We start from the raw sequence: 22831 nt of genomic DNA, 5'->3' as shown, positions 1-22831 counted from the left end.
GCGGATCCCACACTGCTGAGCAGTATTCAAGCATTGGGCGAACAAGCGTACTGTAACCTACTTCCTTTGTTGTCGGATTGCATTTCCTTAGGATTCTTCCAATGAATCTCAGTCTGGCATCTGCTTTACCGACGATCAACTTTATATGATCATTCCATTTTAAATCACTCCTAATGCGTACTCCCAGATAATTTATGGAATTAACTGCTTCCAGTTGCTGACCTGCTATTTTGTAGCTAAATGATAAGGGACCTATCTTTCTATGTATTCGCATCACATTACACTTCGCTACATTGAGATTCAATTGCCATTCCGTGCACCATGCGTCAATTCGCTGCAGATCCTCCTGCATTTCAGTACAATTTTCCATTGTTGCAACCTCTCGATACACCACAGCATCATCTGCAAAAAGCCTCAGTGAACTTCCGATGTCATCCACCAGGTCATTTATGTATATTGTGAATAGCAACGGTCCTATGACACTCCCCTGCGGCACACCTGAAATCACTCTTACTTCGGAAGACTTCTCTCCATTGAGAATGACGTGCTGCGTTCTGTTATCTAGGAACTCCTCAATCCAATCACACAATTGATCTGATAGTCCGTATGCTCTTACTTTGTTCATTAAACGACTATGGGGAACTGTGTCAAACGCCTTGCGGAAGTCAAGAAACACGGCATCTACCTGTGAACCCGTGTCTAAGGCCCTCTGAGTCTCGTGGACGAATAGCGCGAGCTGGGTTTCACACGATCGTCTTTTTCGAAACCCATGCTGATTCCTACAGAGTAGATTTCTAGTCTCCAGAAAAGACATTATACTCGAACATAATTCTCCTTATCAGTGTTTTCCACATATTCCTTTCCTGTCCGATTCTGCGTAGAACCTCCTCATTCCTTACCTTATCAGTCCACGTAATTTTCAACATTCGTCTATAGCACCACATCTCAAATACTTCGATTCTCTTCTGTTCCCGTATTCCCACAGTCCATGTACTCCTGACGTACATCCTCAGAAATTTCTTCCTCGAATTAAGGCCGGTATTTGATATCAGTAGACCTCTCTCGGCCAGAAATACCTTTTTTGCCATAGCGAGTGTGCTTTTGATGTCCTCCTTGCTCCGTCCGTCATTGGTTATTTTACTGCCTACGTAGCAGAATTACTTAACTTCATTGACTTCGTTACCATCAATCCTGATGTTAAGTTTCTCGCTGTTCTCATTTCCACAACTTCTCATTAGCTTCCTATTTCTCTGATTTACTCTCAAACCATACTGTGTACTCATTAGACTGTTCATTCCGTTCAGCAGATCATTTAATTTTTCTTCACTTTCACTCAGGATAGCAATGTTATCAGCAAATCGTATCATTGATATCCTTTCACCTTGTATTTTAATTCCACTCCTGAACCTTTCTTTTATTTCCATCATTGCTTCCTCGATGTACAGATTGAAGAGTAGGGCTGAAAGGCTACAGCCTTGTCTTACTCCCTTCTTAATACGAGCACTTCGTTCTTATTATTCCTTCTTGGTTGTTGTACATATTGTATATGACCCGTCTCTCCCTATAGCTTACCCCTACTTTTTTCAGAATCTTGAACAGCTTGCACCATTTTATATTGTCGAACGCTTTTTCCAGGTCGACAAATCCTATGAACGTGTCTTGATTTTTTTTTTAGCCTTGCTTCCATTATTAGCCGCAACGTCAGAATTGCCTCTCTCGTGCCTTTACTTTTCCTAAAGCCAAACTGATAGTCACCTAGCGCATTCTCAATTTTCTTTTCCATTCTTCTGTATATTATTCTTGTAAGCAGCTTCGATGCAAGTGCTGTTACGCTGACTGTGCGATAATTCTCGCACTTGTCAGCTCTTGCCGTCTTCGGAATTGTGTGGATGATGCATTTCCGAGAGTCAGATGGTATGTCGCCAGACTCATATATTCTACACACCAACGTGAATAGTCCTTTTGTTGCCACTTCCCCTAATGATTTTAGAAATTCTGATGGAATGCTATCTATCCCTTCTGCCTTATTTCACCGTAAGTCTTCCAAAGCTCTTTTAAATTCCGATTCTAATACGGGATCTCCTATCTCTTCTAAATCGACTCCTGTTTCTTCTTCTATCACATCAGACAAATCTTCACCCTCATAGAGGCTTTCAATGTATTCTTTTCACCTATCTGCTCTCTCCTCTGCATTTAACAGTGGAATTCCCGTTGCGCTCTTAATGTTACCACCGTTGCTTTTAATGTCACCAAAGGTTGTTTTGACTTTCCTGTATGCTGAGTCTGTCCTTCCGACAATCATATCTTTTTCGATGTCTTCACATTTTTCCTGCAGCCATTTCGTCTTAGCTTCCCTGCACTTCCTATTTAGTTCATTCCTCAGCGACTTGTATTTCTGTATTCCTGATTTTCCCGGAACATGTTTGTACTTCCTACTTTCATCAATCAACTGAAGTATTTCTTCTGTTACCCATGGTTTCTTCGCAGCTACTTTCTTTGTACCTATGTTTTCCTTCCCAACTTCTGTGATGGCCCTTTTTAGAGACGTCCATTCCTCTTCAACTGTGTTGCCTACTGCGCTATTCCTTACTGCTGTATCTATAGCGTTAGAGAACTTAAAAGGTATCTCGTCATTCCTTAGAACTTCCGTATCCCACTTCTTAGCGTATTGATTCTTCCTGACTAATGTCTTGAACTTCAGCCTACTCTTCAACACTACTATATTGAGATCTGAGTCTATATCTGCTCCTGGGAACGCCTTACAATCCAGTAACTGATCTCGGAATCTCTGTCTGACCATGATGTAATCTAATTGAAATCTTCCCATATCTCCCGGCCTTTTCCAAGTATACCTCCTCCTCTTGTGATTCTTGAACAGGGTATTCGCTATTACTAGCTGAAACTTGTTACAGAACTCAATTAGTCTTTCTCATCTTTCATTCCTTGTCCCAAGCCCATATTCTCCTGTAACCTTTTCTTCTACTCCTTCCCCTACAACTGCATTCCAGGCGCCAATGACTATTAGATTTTTGTCCCCCTTTACATAATGCATTACCCTTTCAATATCCTCATACACTTTCTCTATCTGTTCATCTTCAGCTTGCGACGTCGGCATATATACCTGAACTATCGTTGTCGGTGTTGGTCTGCTGTCGATTCTGATTAGAACAAACTGGTCACTGAACTGTTCATAGTAACACACCCTCTGCCCTACCTTCCTATTCATAACGAATCCTACACCTGTTATACCATTTTCTGCTGCTGTTGACATTACCCGATACTCATCTGACCAGAAATCCTTGTCTTCCTTTCACTTCACTTCACTGACCCTTACTATACCTAGATTGAGCCTTTGCATTTCCCCTTTCAGATTTTCTAGTTTCCCTACCACGTTAAAGCTTCTGACATTCCACGCCCCGACTCGTAGAACATTATCCTTTCGTTAATTATTCAATCTTTTTCTCATGGTAACCTCCCCCTTGGCAGTCCCCTCCCATTTTGCTAATGGAGAGATCATCATGACACTCCTTCGACTACAGGCCACATGTCCTGTGGATACACGTTACGTGTCTTTAATGCAGTGGTTTCCATTGCCTTCCTAATGTCGTTGATCGTATTTACGAGTTACTATAAAACACAAACTTTTACTCTCAGCCAGTCCACTTGCATTAACATACTGTAGGAAATGCAGAAGCCTAGCATACTGTCAATAAGCTCGACACACAAAAGGATCCTCTGGAGTGTTTACTTGGGTGATCCATCTTCCTCTATGACTGGTATGACGACAGTTATTCCGATACGACGACAATTGTGCCTGGGGAGGACAATGTATCGCCTTAGGCCTTTTAGTGATAACCAACGAAATTTCATACTTCGCGCTGCCGATGCTAGGCTTCCTTTCCTCAGTTCGAAGGCGACCTCTGGTGCCAACCCAGCCTATGGAAATCGCTGGTTCCGAAAATGGCGTGGATCGGTTTCGTAGTGATCAGATTCAGCTAAAAGAGGCTAGTTATTTAACTTACATCTTCTCCATCCTGCCCGGCGTGTGGAATTTTGAAATAAATTTCAGGTCCCGCAATTCGTCATCACTTTTACAGAATGACATCAATGTCTTATCCAAACCAAGTTGTTACTTGGAATTTTTCAAATACGCAAATTTTCACCAGAGGTTAAATAATCCATATGTGTGAGCGAAAATATTAGGACTCACTGAGATACCTCTAAATCTGGAAACTTACTTTTATCAACTTAATCATGGAGCCGTTGCGGCGAATAAGATATTGTATTAAATTTGTACACTGATAATCCAGAATATTGTGACCACCTACTATCGATATAAACCAATCAAGGAGGTAGCAGCGTTACCTGGCGAGAAATGACTGCTAGTCGGTAATAAGCACGATGCATGTTCGGTAGTATTAATGAGCGTGCTGTCTGTGTGTAGAATGGGGAAGGTGTGCGATCTATCTGAGTGTGACGGACTGCGGATGCTGATGACCCGGAGGCAAGAGCATTTCCTAAACTGCACGACTTGTCTGGTGTTCGAAGAGTGATGTCTTCAACATGTGCCGAAACCAAGGTGAAACGACGTCCAGACTACGTGGGGTTGGGCTGCCACCGCTCATTATACACTCATGTTCATAAATTAAGGATAATGCTGATAGTTGGCGAAACAACGCTTTGGTGGAAGGTTTGCGGGTTTAAATCACCTCGGGGTACGACAATGTGGTGCATTTAACCTGCGGTCGTAGCACGGTGGCTCTGGCAGCAGTCACATACGCAGAGGTGTGTTGGTGCATGTCAGAGTATGGTGCAGCGAGTAAGCGGGTAGACGTTATCAGACGTGCTAATGGTGACTGTGTGTTGAAAATGACTCAAAGAACACGTTATGAGGGGTCGAATACTAGGGAGACTGAAGGCTGGTCAAACACAGCAGGTCGTAGCACGGGTCCTCCGTGTGCCATAAAGTGTGATCTCAGGATTATGGCAACGAATCCAGTCCAGGAAACGTGTCGAGGCGCTACAATATGGGACGTCCACAGTGTACAACGCCACAGGAAGACCGATATCTCACCAACAGTACCCGCCATAGGATACTGCAGGCAGCCCTGCTCGGGACTTTACCGCCGCCACTGGAAGAGTCGTCTCCAGACACTCAGTCTACAGGCGTCTGAACAGACATGGTTTATTCACCCGGAGACGAGCAGGGTGCATTCCACTGACCCCTGGTTACAAGTGAGCCCGTAAAGCCTGGTGTCAAGAACACAGGTCAAGGTCATTGGCACAGTGGTCGCAGATTACGTTCACGGACGAGTCCAGGTATAGTCTGAATAGTGATTCTCGCCGGGTTTTCATCTGGCGTGAACCATGAACCAGGTACCAATCCCTTAATGTCCTTGAAAGGAACCTGTGTGGAGGTCGTGGTTTGATGGTGTGGAGAGGGATTATGATTGGTGCACTTACACCCCTGCATGTCTTTGACAGAGGAACTGTAACTGGTCAGGTGTATGGTGCAGTGGGTCGCACCTTCCTCCTGACGGATGATAACTGCCATCGGAGGAGTAACTTGGAACAGGAGATATCAGGCGAATAGAGTGGCCTGCCTATTCTCCAGACCTAAACCCCATCGAGCACGTCTGGGTCGCTGTCGGTCGACGTATTGCTGCACGTCTTGAAACACCTAGGACACTTCAGAAGCTCCTACAGGCACTGGTGCAAGAATAGGAGGCTATACCGCAGCAGCTGCTCGACCACCTGATCCAGAGTATGCCAACCCGTTGTGCGGCCTGTGTACGTGTGCATGGTGATCATATCCTATATTGATGTCGGGGTACATGCGCAGGAAACGGTGGGGTTTTGTAGCACATGTGTTTCGGGACGGTTTTCTCAACTTATCACCGATACCGTGGACTTACAGATCTGTGTCGTGTGTGTTCCCTTTTGTTTTTGTGTAGTGCCCCGTTGTGTGGCATCACATTCTGCAATTATCCTTAAATTATGAGCATGAGTGTAGATGTCGGACGTCGTACTTTGAGTAGACTAGTAAAACAGGGCGGGTGGTGAACTGTGGTGGAACTAACATCATAGTTTAATGCTGGCCAGAGTACAAGTGTGTCCCAACGTACATTGCACCGAACACTCTTAATGATGGGCCTCCGCAGCTGGCGATATATACATGGGCCAATTTTAACACTACGACATCGGCAGCTACCACTGAAATGGGCATGTGACCATCGGAACAGGACGTTGGCGTACTAGAAGAGCGTTGCATGGTCTGATGAATCCCGAAACCTTCTTCATCATGCCGATGAAAGTGCGCGAATGCGTCGTCTACCAACGGAACAGCTCCTTCACACTCGTACAGACGAAGGTAACCTGGCGGCGGCTCCATTATGCCCTGGATAACATTTACGTTGGCATCCATGGGTCCAGTGAGCTCGTGCAAGGCACCATGGCAGCCATGGTGTATCGTACACTGGTTGAAGACCACGTACCCCCCTTCATGACGATCATGTTTCCCGACTGTAATGACATTTTCCAACAAGACAATGCGCCATGTCACATGTGAAGGATTGTGACGAAGTGTTTAGAGGAACACAATAGCGAGTTCCAATTGACATGCTGATGCCCTAACTCACCACATCTGAAATCTATCGAAGACATGTGGAATGTTATTGGACGTGGCATCAGAGCGTATCGCCACTACCCGGAAGTTTTGGGTTCAAATGGTTCAAATAGCTCTGAGCGCTATGGGAATTAACATATGAGGTCATCAGTCCCCTAGAACTTAGAACTACTTAAACCTAACTAACATAAGGACATCACACGCATCCATGCCCGAGGCAGGAATCGAACCTGCGACCGTAGCGGTCGCGCGGTTCCAGACTGAAGCGCCTAGAACCGCTCGGCCACACCGGCCGGCGAAATTTTGGGTACGTGGTGACTTGTGTTTGCAGATGTGGCACCAGCTCCCTCCAACGACCTACCAAGATCTCATTGGTTCCATGCCGCATCGAACGCCGTTGTCCGTGCCGGAGGTGGACATACCGGCTATAAGCAGGTGGTCATAATGTTCTCACTTGTTGCATATGACGTAAAGTATGCGTGTTACCTTGAATACATTCTTCGTGACAATACTGAGCATATCCTCAATAAGCGAAAGAGACGTTAGTAAAATTAGCGACCATTCTGTCATCAGTTTTGTAATATGGATCACATGCTTGTAAGAAAGGAGACCAACCAAACAAAATGTACAGTGTGTGACTAAATTTCGACCTTTGTCGTAAACAACTCGGTGCTAATAACAAAAAAAAAATTATGCAACTAAAGCGCGTTTGTTCAAAAGGTGTTCCAGCAGTATCAATTTATTCAGTTCAGCTTAGTCGAGGAACATTTTGCTTCCTTGTGTCACTGTCATCTTCACAGCTCCCGGGATTTACCGTTAGTGAGGAATTTGTGTGACTTTTCATGCAGGAACCCTAACTTACGTGTGCAGGTATACGAATCACATAAGAAAGCTCGCTGTTCTTTTGAGCTACATTATGAGAACTACGTCGTCTGTTGGATACGAGAGAAGAGAGTATTATTACTTTTAATCACCACTATCGATCAGTTTCGGTGAGTCGAGCTGTTCCAACGGAACACTTTCATATTTTATTTCCGTTACTTCGTTGGTTTGTTTATGGTGGTGGTGGTTAGTGTTTAACGTCCCGTCGACAACGAGGTCATTAGAGACGGATCGCAAGCTCGGGTTAGGGAAGGATTGGGAAGGAAATCGGCCGTGCCCTTTCAAAGGATTCATCCCGTCATTTGCCTGAAGCGATTTAGAGAAATCACGGAGAACTTAAATCAGGATGGCCGGAGACGGGATTGAACCGTCGTCCTCCCGAATGCGAGTCCAGTGTGCGTTTGTTTATGCTACATAACCCAGAAATGAGTAAATATGGAAGATTATAAATGAATCAGCTACAAAATGTTACAGAATGGCTGATTTATTTAAATCCCATTATGAAGCCTTTTCATTCTGGCATTTGCGGCCGTGTATATAACATAGGGCTCCTTCAGCAGCAGTCACAGTGACATTGTGAACGGCTGAGAGTAGGTTTCACTTGCTGTCGTGACACATCATAACGAGTACAAAGTAGAAGTTTCACCGTGTACTAGTTCGCAAGTCAGTACAGGAAGGGAAAGAGAGCAGTAATCGGGACTAATACCGATACTAGATGGGGGGAGAGGTAGCAAATGATATGGAACTGCCTCTGTCCTGGGCAGCTAGCGGGCAGTCGACACTCAAGCTGAACATCCGCCACCTGTGGTTATGTGGTGTGTGGCAGCTACCTGGTTCCTGGATGTTTGAAGCGTACGGGGCTTTGGGCCTGGCGCTGGGCGTCTGGAACTCGATGGAGGGTTCGCTGGCCATCTACTACAGCTGAAGGGACATGGAGGAGACGACACTGGTGCTTACCAGTACCGTATATATCGGCTGCGACACCATCAAGATGGCCTTCTCGAGGCGGAACCGGAGGCAGTACTACGCGCTGGCTCGACGCGTGCAGACGCTCGTGTCTCTGCAAGAGTGAGTCGTGCTTCGCGGATCCCGCCTTGGCCGGCATCCAGAAGGACTCCCAGAGGCGTGCGTTCCGCCTCACCCTGGGAATACTGCTCTTCATGTTCGGGCAGTGCTTCGTGTGGTTCCCCACGCCGCCCACTGGTTCAACACGCCTGGGACAACAACACCAACTTCTATGCGCTGTCGTACACCTCGCAGTGCGTCGTAGGCGCGTGGACGTGTCAGCTGGGCTACAGCGTCGACCTGCTGTTCATGGCAGTCATGATTCTCGTGGCCGCGGAGCTGCGCATACTTTCGCTGCGCGTAGCCAGTCTGAAAACGGAGGACGGCGAAGACAATCTATAAGATGGGGCGAGACGCGTGAACGGCATGCCCGCAGACACCTGCGATAAAATGTACCAAAATTTGTGTCTTTGTATAGAAACTCGTCAGAAAATTCTCAGGTACGTTACGTAAAATGGATAATTTCGGTAGTATCTACCTGAATTAGCGCTATGAAGTTTGTCTGTAATGTGCAAGATACCTGACGCGCTGTGAAACACAATAATAAATTACAATAACCCCACTTTTGTGTTGAATGTTAAGTATTGTTGTAATGTCTACTCCCATCGCGATAAACATTTTCTTGATACAGAGACCTACTCTGAATGAAGAGAAATGCGTCGTTGTCCACTTCGATAAACATTAGAGTAAACTGTAAAATGCTGAATTAACAATTATACAGCCGTCTAAATTTCCAATTGGTGTTTTATTTGAACAACCAGTTTCAGAACTACGTTACGCCATCTGCATTTAGGAAGAAACCCACCTCCGGTCTAGTCAAAGAACGGACCCGCACTCAGTGACCGGATTCCGTAGATATTCGACACAGCGATCCCTTTGATCATCACATGCCACTCCGTCGAAGACTTATGGATGTCAGGCCAGCCGTCGTGGCCGAGCGGTTCTAGGCGCTTCAGTCTGGAGCCGCGCGATCGCTACGGTCACAGGTTCGAATCCTGCCTCGGGCATGGATGTGTGCGTTGTCCTTAGCTTGGTTAGATTTAAGTAGTTCTAAGTTCTAGGGGACCTATGACCTCAGATGTTAAGTCCCATAGTGCTCAGAGCGATTTGAACCATTTTCATGGATACCAGACATTGCATGTTTGTCCCTGTTTTGATTAGATCTTAGTTGGCTTTCTTCCTGCATGTCGGTCAGTGGGGCCTGAAGATGGCGTTATGCAGCGCTAGATATGGTTGCTGAAATAAAATAACAAGTAGAAATTTAGACGGTGGAAGGTGTTCTGATTCGACATTTTATGTTGAACAGCCGAGAACCCGAAACCAGCAGTATAAAAGTGGAACTACAATGATTTAGAGCTTAAAAGTAGTACTTACTCTTTGTTTGTTTCCACAAGCGTATAATTTGATTCTGTTACGTTGAATAATATGCCTAATAGCCTGTTTCTGTTTGAAAAAGATGGACTGAATTGCAGAGTTAACCATAATTTAAATTTCATTATACGCGGTGTTCACTAGAATACACTCTGCGGATTTCTGAAGATATCAGCGAAAATCTAAAGGAAGTGATGTGGTATCTACAATTTGTTGAGAATTCAGAGCCCAGTAGTTAGAATTTAAGAACCTGACACTGGCGCATCGGCTGACAAAAGGGTTACTTAACTTCAGTTCACAAAAAGAAAGGACAAATTTAGAAACCAAATACAAATTCAGGGTGAACCAATAAGAGCCTAATATTAGCCGATGACCTTATAGCCCTACCAGAGATAGGAAGATCACATTTACGGGAAGGAATACATAGTGTCTTGAGAACATCATTAAAATTCAGACGAGGACAATGGAGCCTCATAGACTTAAGTGATACTGGGGCAATTGGATTACGGAATTAGAGGCAACAAGTAGTGAACAGAAACAGCTAACGATGTCACAAGAAAAAGTGGATATAAAATGGAGACTGGCAATAAGGGAAAATGCTTTTACAGGAAAGAGTAATATGTTAATATCTGATATAAATTTGTTTTAACAAGTCATTCCTGAAATCACTGCTCTGAAATGTAACCTTCGATACAGTCAATAAGGGAAGAGAATTTTTGGGAATGTGGTGCTACAATAGAATGGTGAAGATAGGTGAGTAGATAGAATAAACTATGGTCAGATAGTGAATGGTACTGGGAAGAAATCATGGTAAAATCTGATTAAAGGAAGGGATTGTCCAATAGGAGGCATCTGAAGGCATGTGTGTGTGTGTGTGTGTGTGTGTGTGTGTGTGTGTGTGTGTGTGTGTGTGTGTGTCTGCTTGGGAAGGGATGGGGAAATAATGAGCAGGAACGGGGTCCAGAGAGAGGGAGACCGAGGTATGGGAAGCGTAGACAGGTTTTACGGATGTAGATTACAATAATTTATACAAAGATGAAGGGCTTTGGACGGGATAGACTGACGTGGAGCGCTGCGTCAAGCCAGTCTTTAATAAACAAAAGTAACAACATATATGGCATTAGAATATTGTGCTTGAAACTGACATTAATGAAAACATTGGAAAACACATTAAAAAAGGAAAATCATCTACAAAATTTAGAATTGACCACACAGTATGCGGATAACTACGAGGGCGTGTCATATCGCACTAACATCTCGGATAAATAGAGTATCTTGATGAAACACTGAAGGATTACTTAGTTTTCTTCCGGCACAACGGTCTCGTGCAAGTCTCTTGATTGGACGCCACTTCAGCGACTTGCCTGGCCCTAAGTTATTCCATTTACGCAACGGAGGAAATGAGACCTACAGCTTAACGTGGTATCCAAACCACCTATCGTTCCACGGGACTCTTCACATCGTTAAGCGGTAAAGGTTAATGACAGACTGAAAATATCCATCAGCTGATCTGGATTCGATTCCGCCTCCTCTTCGTCTCCTGGCATGCTCTTTACCCTTAGACCACCAGGAACGACAAATTCGATGTTTAGGTATATGGAGCTTGTTGAACTGAAGAAATGTTGAAAAGAAAGGTTATATACTCCTGACACTGTCAGTACCGAGGTGATTTTCAGTGCATGGTAACTGAAGAAAACTGTACAAAGCAAGGTAGCTAAAAAAAGCATTTCACTGGTTGGCCGGTTTCAAAAGAGATACGGTGATGACAGAATAGCTAAATCGAAACCGTTGATCGAATAAAATGGTTTTTTTAGCGATGTTGGCTTGAGAACTTTTCTTCACTTTCCTAAAAAAGATGTTGCTTATACGAGTTTGTAAGGAAGCATTTAAAGCTCGTTTGACGACAAGATCGCTAGACACAAAAAAATGAGTACAAAATAGAAAATGAGGGAGGAAATCGGCCGTGAATATTTCAAAGGAATTTCCTGTCATTATTTTCATGTGGTAAAGGCACGTCAGATTGCTGTCAACATATGACGTGGGTAACGCAAACGCTCACAGAAGTGTTTAATTGGTTCAAGAGAGAAACATAGAAACAACAATGCTCTTGTATGTAAACTGGTACACACTGACTATATGACACGTAATATATCTTAAAATTCAAGGTACGAGATTTCAGTGAAGAACATCAAACATTATTAAGCTCCATTAGTAACTGCTCTTGCATGGTCCAATAGAAATTGAAGCTAATAGTTCGGGAAATAACAAAAAAGCCTTCCCCTAAAACAGCAATGCGGTAAACCTGAGAAAATCACTATGTATTGCTATAGTAAGTATTATGTCACACACACACCCTACTGACTAGACATTTGATGTAGACAAACAGAAGTGAGATTCAGCCACAAACCGTGTGTTATGAGACGCTGCTTAATATATTCATCTTGAATTCTAGTAAAACTGGGCTAAAATTCCATCCAACTATTAGGTAGAATCCTACGAGCATAATCAGAAAGCTGAAATACGTTGAGAAAAGCATAGGACTGGTGCCTATCTCCTCACGTTTTCGATTCCTATGAACGTATATTTATATCAGGGTAGAGGTGCAACGATTCGGCATTATCACAGAAGTATTGCACTTCCCACTATAACTGGAATATTTAACAACTACGACCGGTTTCGACAGTTACATCTTCTTCAGACCGGCTGCCCATCTATTCATCTATTGAGTCTCATGATCTGTCTACAGATGTAGTCTTCTGTAATCTTCCACAGGCTAAAATGGAGCTACAATAGGCCAGAATAAGGGCATGCTATCGGCACGTGACAGAGCTACAGAAATTGTTCATAGGTGCTGAAAGTATTTGATTGCCGTAAAAGTCCTTCGTATTAACTTAGAGCCCAAATAGCCTTTAGGTCTGTCACCTTCAATATGTGCAAGGATCCTACAGCAGCCATGAAGCTCGACTATTATAAAGTTCATGGAGAAAGCGAAACTTCCGCCAAAGGAAAACGACGGGCTCAGAATACACTATCCAAGTGAAACACTCGCTTCTGACGTTCGATACATCGGAAGCGGTAAATAAGACGACATAGGCTGTTAGTTTAAGTGATTGATACGTATGCCCGTGGTGGTCTAGTGGGCAGAGCACTTGTCTCCGGCCGTGGGGTGTTTCGAATTCCAGCCCGGGCAGGGTTGAGGACGTTTCCTCACGCAGTTGCTACAGGATGTCCCACATCAAACTATCACACTGTTTAAGTGAGCGCCGGATGTCTTTCCTCTGGGTAAGGCGCGGGCATGGTTAGGTCGCCACTTCTGAGCTCCTGGCGCCACGGCGCATAGAAAGGCTACGTTCTGCCGGCGGTCTTGCCGACAGTACCGCCATTTGGCCCTTGCTGCACGGGCTGTAAGTTTACTTTGTTGGATTGAGTACGCTGTCTAGTTTCGGCAAGGCACACTCACAAGAGGACTGCACGTACTTGTCAGCACCGATTTGCCTAAATTTATGCTATATGCAGACCTTGGCCAGAAATGAAAATAACTGGAGCTCCAGGATTTAGGAAAGATAAGTGAAGCAAAAAAATTGCAGCAGGTGAGACGAAGCATCAGACTTCTATTTTTAGTTACCAAGCAGTGGTTGGCGTAACACAAATAGTAGAGAACGATAGTGTGGTTGGGCCCCTACGCAGATACTTTGATTTCATTTTCAATTTTTCTTTAATTACGCCGAAAATAAACCAAAATTATGCTCAATATTCTGCAGTTATTAGAACTGTCATGCAACATATGAAATGGGAGGACAATAAATTTTGAGCCGGCCGCAGTGACCGAGCGGATCTAGGCGCTTCAGTCTGGCTCCGCGTGACCGCTACGGTCGCAGGTTCGAATCCTGCCTCGAGCATGGATGTGTGTGACGTCTTTAGGTTAGTTAGGTTTAAGTATTTCTACGTTCTAGGGGACTGATGACCTCAGAAGTTTAGTCCCATAGTGCTCAGAGCCATGTGAACCATTTGAAAATGTATTTTGGGATTACTCATAAATTTTCCAGGGAGGGATTGGAAGTGTACACGCAAACAACTTGTATAAAATTAGACACTTTTAGTATTTTACAATTGATGATGTACAAATGCTGAAGCAATATTCATCTACATCTACATCTACATCCATAATCCGCAATCCACCTAACGGTGTGTGGCGGAGGGTACCTTGAGTACCTCTATCGGTTCTCCCTTCTATTCCAGGCTCGTATTGTTCGTGGGAAGAAGGATTGTCGGTATGCCTCTGTGTGGGCTCTAATCTCTCTAATTTTATCCTCATGGTCTCTTCGAGAGATATATGTAGGAGGGGGCTATATACTGCTTGACACCTCGGTGAAGATATGTTCTCGAAACTTTAACAAAAGCCCGTACCGAGCTACTGAGCGTCTCTCCTGCACAGTCTTCCACTGGAGTTTATCTATCATCTCCGAAACGCTTTCGCGGTTACTGAATGATCCTGTAACGAAGCGCTCTGCTCTCCGTTGGAGCTTCTCTATCACTTCTATCAGCCCTATCTGGTACGGATCCCACACCGGTGAGCAGTATTCAAGCAGTGGGCGAACAAGTGTACTGTAACCTACTTCTATGTTTTCGGATTGAATTTCCTTAGGATTCTTCCAATGAATCTCAGTCTGGCATTTGCTTTACCGACGATTAAATTTATATCATCATTCCATTTTAAATCACTCGTAATGCCTACTCCCAGATAATTTATGGAATTAACTGATTCCAGTTGCTGACCTGCTATATTATAGCTAAATGATAATGGATCTTTCTTTTTATGTATTCGCAGCATATTACAATTATCTACATTTTCCCTGCACCATGCGTTAATTCGCTGTAGATCCTCCTGCATTTCAGTACAATTTTCCATTGTTACAACCTCTCAGCATAACACAGCATCATCCGCAAAACGCCTCAGTTAACTTCCGATGTTATCCGCAAGGTCATTTATGTATATTGTGAATAGCAACGGTCCCATGACACTCCCCTGCGGCACACCTGAAATCACTCTTACTTCGGAAGACTTTTCTCCATTGAGAATGACATGCTGCGTTCTGTAATCTAGGAACTCTTCAATCCAAGCATACAACTGGTATGATAGTCCACATGCTCTTACTTTGTTCATTAAACGACTGTGGGGAACTGTGTCAAACGCCTTGCGGAAGTCAAGAAACACGGCATCTACCTGGGAACCCTCTGAGTCTCGTGGACGTATAGCGCCAGCTGGGTTTCACACCATCGTCTTTTTCGAAACCCACGCTGATTCCTACAGATAGATTTCTAGTCTCCAGAAAAGTCTCTATGCCGAACATAATACTTGTTCCAAAATTCTACAACTGATCGACGTTAGAGATATAGGTCTATAGTTCTGAACATCTATTCGAAGTCCCTTCTTGAAAACGGGAATGACCTGTGCCCTTATCCAATCCTTTGGAACGCAACGCTCTTCTAGAGACCTACGGTACACCGCTGCAAGAAGGGAGGAAAGTTCCTTCGCGTACTCTGTGTAAAAATCGAACTGGTATCCCATGAGATCCAGCGCCCTTTCCTCTTTTAGCGATTTTACTTGTTTTTCTATCCCTCAGTCGTCTATTTTGATATCTACCATTTTGTCATCTGTGCTACAATCTAGAGAAGGAACTACAGTGCAGTCTTCCTCTGTGAAACAGCTTTGGAAAAAGACATTTTTGTATTTCGGCCTTTAGTCTGTCATCCTCAGTAACATTTTGGTCACAGAGTGTCTGGAAATTTTCAATTGATCCACCTACCGCTTTGACATAAGATCAATATTTCTTAGGATTTTCTGCCAAGTGAGTACATAGAGCTTTACTTTCGAACGCCTCTCGCATAGCCCTCCTCACACGACATTTCGCTTCTTGTAATTTTGGTTTGTCTGTCAGGCTTTGGCTATATTTATGTTTGCTGTGAAGTTCCCTTTGCTTCCGCAGCAGTTTCCTAACTCGATTGTTGTACCACGGTGGCGTTTTTCCATCCCTTGCGAGCTTGCTTGGCACATACTCATCTAATGCATATTGTACGACTGTTTTGAACTTTGTCGACTGATCCTCAACAATGTCTGTACTTGTGACAAAACATCTGTGTTGAGCCGTCAAATACTCTGAAATCTGCTTTTTGTCACTTTTGCTAAACAGAAAAATCTTCCTACTTTTTTCAATATTTCTATTCAAGGCTGAAATCATCGATGCAGTAACCGCTTTATGATCGCTGATTTCCTGTTTCAAATAGTTCGGGTCTGTTTGTCACCAGAACGCCCAATATATTATCGCCACGAGTCGATTGTCTGTTTAATTGTTCAACGTAGTTTTCAGATAAAGTACTTAAAAAATTTCACTGGATTCTTTGTCTCTGCCACCCATTATAAACGTTTGAGTCTCCAAGTCTATACCCGGCAAATTAAAATCTCAACCCCGAACTACAACATGGCGAGGAAATCTACTCGAAATATTTTCCAAATTTTCCTTCAGGTGCTCTGCCACAATAGCTGCTGAGCCAGGGGGCCTACAGAGACATCAAATTACCATGTTTGAGCCTGCTTTAACCGTACCTTCACCCAAATTATTTCACATTTCGGATCTCCGTCAATTTTCTTTCGATACTATTGCACTTTTTATCGCTATAAACATCCCTCCCCCTCCACTGTCCAGCCTGTCTGTGCGGTATACATTCCAATCTGAGTTTAGAATTTCATTACTGTTTACATCTGGTTTCAGCCAACTTTCTGTCGCTGGTACTATGTGGGCATTGTGACCGTTTATTAATGAGAGCAGTTGTGGGTCCTTTCTATAGATGCTCCTACAGTTTACTATTACCACATTAATGTTGTTATTCGCTGTTGCATTTTTCCTGCTACTTCCTTGCCGCGCCTCAGGAGACGTTTTGTCAGGCCTAGGGAGGGAATTCTCTAACCTAAAAGACCCACATGTGAACTCCAATGATTTAGTATCTTGCACACATTATAAATGCTATATTATTTCAATCACCCGGTTGTTTTGCAGTTGCTACAGAAACACAAACGTGATTTACATTGGCAAATTGCTCTCAGTCTTAATAACCACAGGTAACGCATCACTTCGTCGAATATTAGCGAAGGCAGTTGGTGATGTACAATGGAACGTATTTTGATGCAGTCTTCTAGGAAAATGATGTCCTTTTTCTTTACCTGCATCAGGGACCTGTTGATCGCGCGTATCTGCCGAAAGCTTCTGGAAGGTCAAAATAAAGCCAACGGGAAGAAATTCTTGTATGCTTTAATTCCAATTACTTCTTCGAAAATTATTTGCGGATTCCTCGTGGAGACCGTAATTAAAACCCTTCTTAGGGAATTTATGTGCGATCACAGTTTTTCTTTGCCATTCCTTTCAATGCCATTATGAAAATATTTTGTTTATTTGCAGTGTACATAACGTAAACATTGAAAATAATAAATATTCTGTATGGAGGCTGTAGTCCAAAACGATTGGTCATCTGACTCTCCCACTTCTTTCACTTTCATTTATGTGCTATCCCTGCAAATGTGGATGACATCGGTGATGATATGTAGGCGAGGTCCCATTATCAAGTTGATGCAGGAACATCATTAATGTAAGTAGTAAAAAAATAAAAATCACTTGTTGAGAGTCATGCATGGCGTTGTCGTCAGCGGACATGCCCTGGGAATAAGTATCCACAAGCTTTTCATGCATTGCATGTAATACTACAACGCGCAAAATAATTAAAGGATCACGTGTTTTAAGGCTCGTCATCCTACCTATTTCGACGAAGAAGTGGGAAATTTAGATCAAGGCGCCAACACTCTTTCTCCGTAATGGAACAAAAGCGTGGCACCCTGCGACGTTACCCTCCGTCTCGACGGTCTCTTCAACAGCGAGCTGTCTACTCATGCAAGAAAAGGTCCAGAAATCAGAAGTTCGTTTAATGTCTAAGGTGAGTTAACGACGTCACATCTGCACCAAATTGTACCACATCTGCCCAATGCTCTCGTGAACGTGTCACACAAAGGTCGGCGGAGACTCGCACAACCACACCTGGTTAAGGAAGGGTGTGACGACCTTCTTCCAATAAGTGTGACACATCGAAGGTGGCACTCGACAGAATTGTGGTGAAATTTGGTGCCGATGCGACATCATTAACCCACCTCATACATCAAACGAACTTCTGATTTCTGCCCTTCTTTTAGGATGTCAAGACACCTTTCAGTTCGAAGCATCAACGAGCCAGACGATGACGTCGACGTCACACACTTACAGAGGAAGCTCTAGGCACCTTTGAGCCATATTTCAAACTTAATCAGCGCAATGGGGAAACATGACGGTCTTTCGAAAAAACGAGCCCTTAATTCTTTTGCACTGTGTATTTGCTACGAGAACATAAAAATGTTCAAGTGTAAAAGACTTCAAGATTTCCACGTCGTTCTTAAAGGGGCAAAACCACCTGACGTAAAAGTAAGTTTGGGAGTAGGGCTAGAGAATGTTGCGGGATCGTTACTGTTTACTACTTACATACTTACGTACATACATACATACAATGGTGACCCAAAACATTATGACCACTACCCACCATGTGCCTGAATGGTGGACACCTCATTATCTCCAAATGACAAGATGACAATGTGTGTAATCAAACAGGTACAGCGAACTACAAATAAAAACTGGCAATCGATGAATAAACACAGAGCAACCGCAATACCAACATGCAAAACAAAAGCGCTAGAGCTTATGCACCAATCTGGTAGTTGATATCAGTCGCATTCGTACTTTTGAAGGAATTATAGATGTGCCACCGCTTCCAGGCCGCAGGATCTTCGGAAGGGGAGAGGGGAATTTGTGGGAGAAAATTTGAGATGGAAAAGGCTAACTAAGAAAAGGAAGACAGTTATGCAGTTATCTTGATACACCGCCATGCAGTAAGACCAGGAGAAAAAATAATAAAGTAACAACAGGATTTCCTCTTCCTTTACGGCAAAATGTTCTACAACAGGTCGAGATGACGCAGTTATAACACCAGGGTTCCGGCTCTGGACGGAATCGCAAAGAAATACGGAAAGTTCCATTATAATACAGCTGATATGTTGTTGTAAAATTGTAAAAACCATCCAGGTACGTGCTCTAATACGTGATATCTTGTTTTCATGACATTGGGCGTGCTATGTCTAGCCAGTAGTGGACCCTAGATTTATATTGCAATGTTCGAGCACTGGAGCACGAAATTCTGTGGCTAGAAAGCACATTTGACAAGTTACAATTCATGATAAATAAACAGGTTCAGTGATACGAGGGAGAGTATCCGTTCCTGCGGTTAAATTTGAAATGCCTCAGAGACAGCTACCTAAGACTGTAGAGTTAGTCCTTGGAGTACGACAAAAAAAAGAACATTTAATTTGGAATAATAATGAATTAAAAGAGATATTGTGACAACAACTTAAATTAAGGCATGTGGTCTATTGCAAACTAATGAAAGTATTTTTCCGCAATGTACACTTTCTTTAATTTTAACAGGACAACATTAATGGTAGTTGTATTTTCATATATTCTTAGTTTCTTAAAATAACATGGCATTGTAGACAACTGCCTTTCAAAATCCTCCAACGTAGAATCAGATTTTGTTTTAAAATTACGAACAGTTGCCTCAGCTTCTTTATATTGCAACTAAAGGTACTTTCTTTCTGTTCCAGGTTCATTAAGTATTTGCAGAATACTATGAGTTCCATCGTAATGACGCAGTTCTGCTGCAGCGATCTCGTCGCGTGTGTGGCATTATTCCAAGCGACATACGTAAGATATTTTAAAATTTTTGAAATGTAACAAATGCCTTGTCAAATTGTTATCTGATGCAAGAATTTCGTGTAAAATCGGAAAGTACTTAGACATAGATAACACTTTCAGCTGAAAAGCCCACGGCAGTCGGTATAGACTTATAAAACGTGAAACCATCCATTCACCACCTTTTTGTAACGTGAACTTGAACACATTGCAGATATTGTATGCGGAAGAGACAGTAAAAACTGAATTCTTCGGCAAATATAAATGATATGTTATGAATGAGGTCACAACGGACAGTGAAGTGTGATTTCTATCATTGGCTGGGCGACCGTGAAAAAAAATTCCATTACTAAGCGTATACTATATCATAGCCATATCCAATAATAGACAATTCACGGACATCAAGACTTATTGCGAAATGATGTAGGGAAGTTGCTTGAAAGCAAGGGATAACGCTCAATTAATCAGTCAGGATAAAGAATATGGACTTATAGTGGGTGAAACAGTAAGGTAGTCAATACCAGAAGAAATCAAAGTAACCTGTCACTTTTGTATTGCTCTGACTACCCATCCTTCACATCTAGATCGAAATATTCATCTACAAGGCTGTTCTGCGATTCACACTTGTCGGTCGGTTCATAGATTCTCATCCGGACATTTCGGGGGAAATAGTTGACGATGGAAATTTCGTTAAACGAGTTTTCCTCAACTAGAAACGTCTTTTTTTACGATGGCCACTATCATATGCGTGACACACTCTCCCGTATTTAGTGGTAATGAAATACGAACTGTCCTTCTTTGAACTATTCGATGTGTTTCGTCGACCCCATCTCGTATTGGTCTCATACCCCGCAGCAGTATTCAGGAATAGGACGGACAAGCGTAGTGCAGCCAGTCTCTTTACCGCATTTGTTGTATCTTCCGAGTGTACTGCCAATAAAACGCAGTATTCGGTTCTCCTTTCTCCCAACATTTTCTGTGTGATGTTTCCAATTTAATTTGTTTGAGGTTTGAATCCATAGATATTTGGTTGAATAGACAACTATTAAATATGCACTGAAGCGCCAAAGAAACCGGTATAGGCAAGCGTATTCAAATACAGAGATACGTAAAAAGGCAGAATACGGCGCTGCGGTCAGCAACGGCTATATAAGACAACAAGCATCTGGTGCAGTTGCTAGGTCGGTTACTGCTACTACAGTGGTAGGCTATCAAGATTTACGTGAGCTTGAACGTGGTGACATAGTCGGTGCGTGAGTGATGCGACACAGCATCTCAGAGGTAGCGATGGAGAGGATTTTCCCCTACGAGCATTTCACGAGTGTACCGTGAATATCAGGAATCCGGTAAAACATAAAATCTTCGGCTTCGCTGTGGCCGGAAAAAGATCCTGCAAGAACGGGACCAACGACGAGTAAGGAGAATCGTTCAGCTTGGTAGAAGTGCAACCCTTCCTCAAATTTCTGCAGATTTCAATGCTGGGCCTTCAACGAGTGTCAGCGTGGGAACCATTCAACGAAACATCGTCGATATGGGCTTTCGTAGCCGAAGGCGCTCACGTTTACCCTTGATGACTGCACGACACAAATCGTAAGCCTCACCTTGGTCCGTCAACAACGACATTGGACTGTTGATGACTGGAAACGTGTTGCCTCGTTTCAAATTGTATAGAGCGGGAGGACGTGTACGGGTATGGAGACAAGCGCTTTACTTCATGGACCCTGAACCTCAGCCGGCGGAGGCTTTGTAAGGGTGTGAGGCGTGTGCAGTTAGAGTGATATGGGACCCCTGATACGTCCAGATACGACTCTGACAGGTGATACATACATATGCATACTGTCTGATCACCTGCATCCATTCGTGTCCATTGTGCATTCCAATTGGCTTGGGCAACTCCAGAAAAACAATGCGACACCCCACAATCCAGGATTGCTAGAGTGGCTCCAGGAACACTTCCGCCGCCCTCAAAACTCCACAAGCACAAACATTATTGCACATATCTGGGATCCCTTGCAATGTGTTTTTCAGAAGAGATCTCCAGCCCCTCGTACTCTTATCAATTTATGGACAGCTCTGCAGAATTCATGGTGCCATGACGTCAAATTAAACACATCCCAGCAGTGTAGTTTTCCAAACTCGTTTTATTTGGCTACCAGTTTCGGCGATCTACCGAGCTATCTCCAGGTCCTTGATCGTCGTGTAGTAAGATTCCACCTCGGTTGTGATCAAAACATAGATCAGCAGTACTTTTATTAGTAGTTACAGCGGTACCTTCAACTATCATGTTTCCACTGTTAGAACAGTCACCTAGTAAATCGCCCAAACTAGTAGTCAAATAAAATAACTCTGGTAACTAGACTGCTAGATTGCGTTTAATTATACATTCTGTATCGCAGCAGTTCCCAACATACAGAGTCATGGTGTCAGTTGCCTCCAGGACACGTTCAGGTACTAGGCGAGCCCACGTCAAGTCGCGTTGCGGCACTATGACTGCTCGCGGGGGCCTACACGCTATTGGGCAGCTGTACCAATTTCTTTGCCTGTTCAGTGTACTTCAGTTCTTATGTAACCGAGATTAAAGGAATTTTTTTAAGTTCACTACTGACATCATTTTCGAAACTTTTTGAGGAGATTATGTCTTCAAGAACTGTGTCTCACCTGAGCAACAATAATGTCCTCAATAAACCACAGTTTTCATATCAAAAGAGTTGCTTTAATGAGAGTTCATTTCCGTGTTCCTCACCAAAATGTTCGATTCACTTAACAATAAAATAAAGATGGTTGGTATTTTTATGTAACATGTTTATGGCATTTGAATGTGAGATTCACAGTTGCCTCCTAGATACGTTGAAGTCTTAAGGGGTTGATGGTAAATCCAACCAATGTGTAATGTCATGCTTAGCTAAGGGAGTTCAGAAAGTCATGATTAGTAATTCGTATGTGAGTTTCCCCAAGGATCAGTCACAAGTCCATTACTGTTACTCGTATGCAGGGGCTCCGAAATTCCCGTTACAAACTTCTAGGGCTTATAGAGTGGGGCGAGTACAGAGCACCTGGAGTAGGAACACAT

The 22831-nt window shown here is 43.3% G+C and overlaps 1 pseudogene; it reads left to right on the top strand.

The window, feature by feature from the left end:
- The first annotated feature begins 8222 nt into the window (after nucleotides 1-8222).
- LOC126285177 (uncharacterized) lies at nucleotides 8223-20029 on the top strand (annotated as a pseudogene).
- Nucleotides 20030-22831: the final 2802 nt, after the last annotated feature.

Source organism: Schistocerca gregaria, chromosome 8 (genome assembly GCF_023897955.1).
Source record: "Schistocerca gregaria isolate iqSchGreg1 chromosome 8, iqSchGreg1.2, whole genome shotgun sequence".
Classification (NCBI taxonomy): Eukaryota; Metazoa; Arthropoda; class Insecta; order Orthoptera; family Acrididae; genus Schistocerca; species Schistocerca gregaria.
Note: the sequence above shows the minus strand (reverse complement) of the source record. Positions and strands in the feature narration are given on the sequence as shown.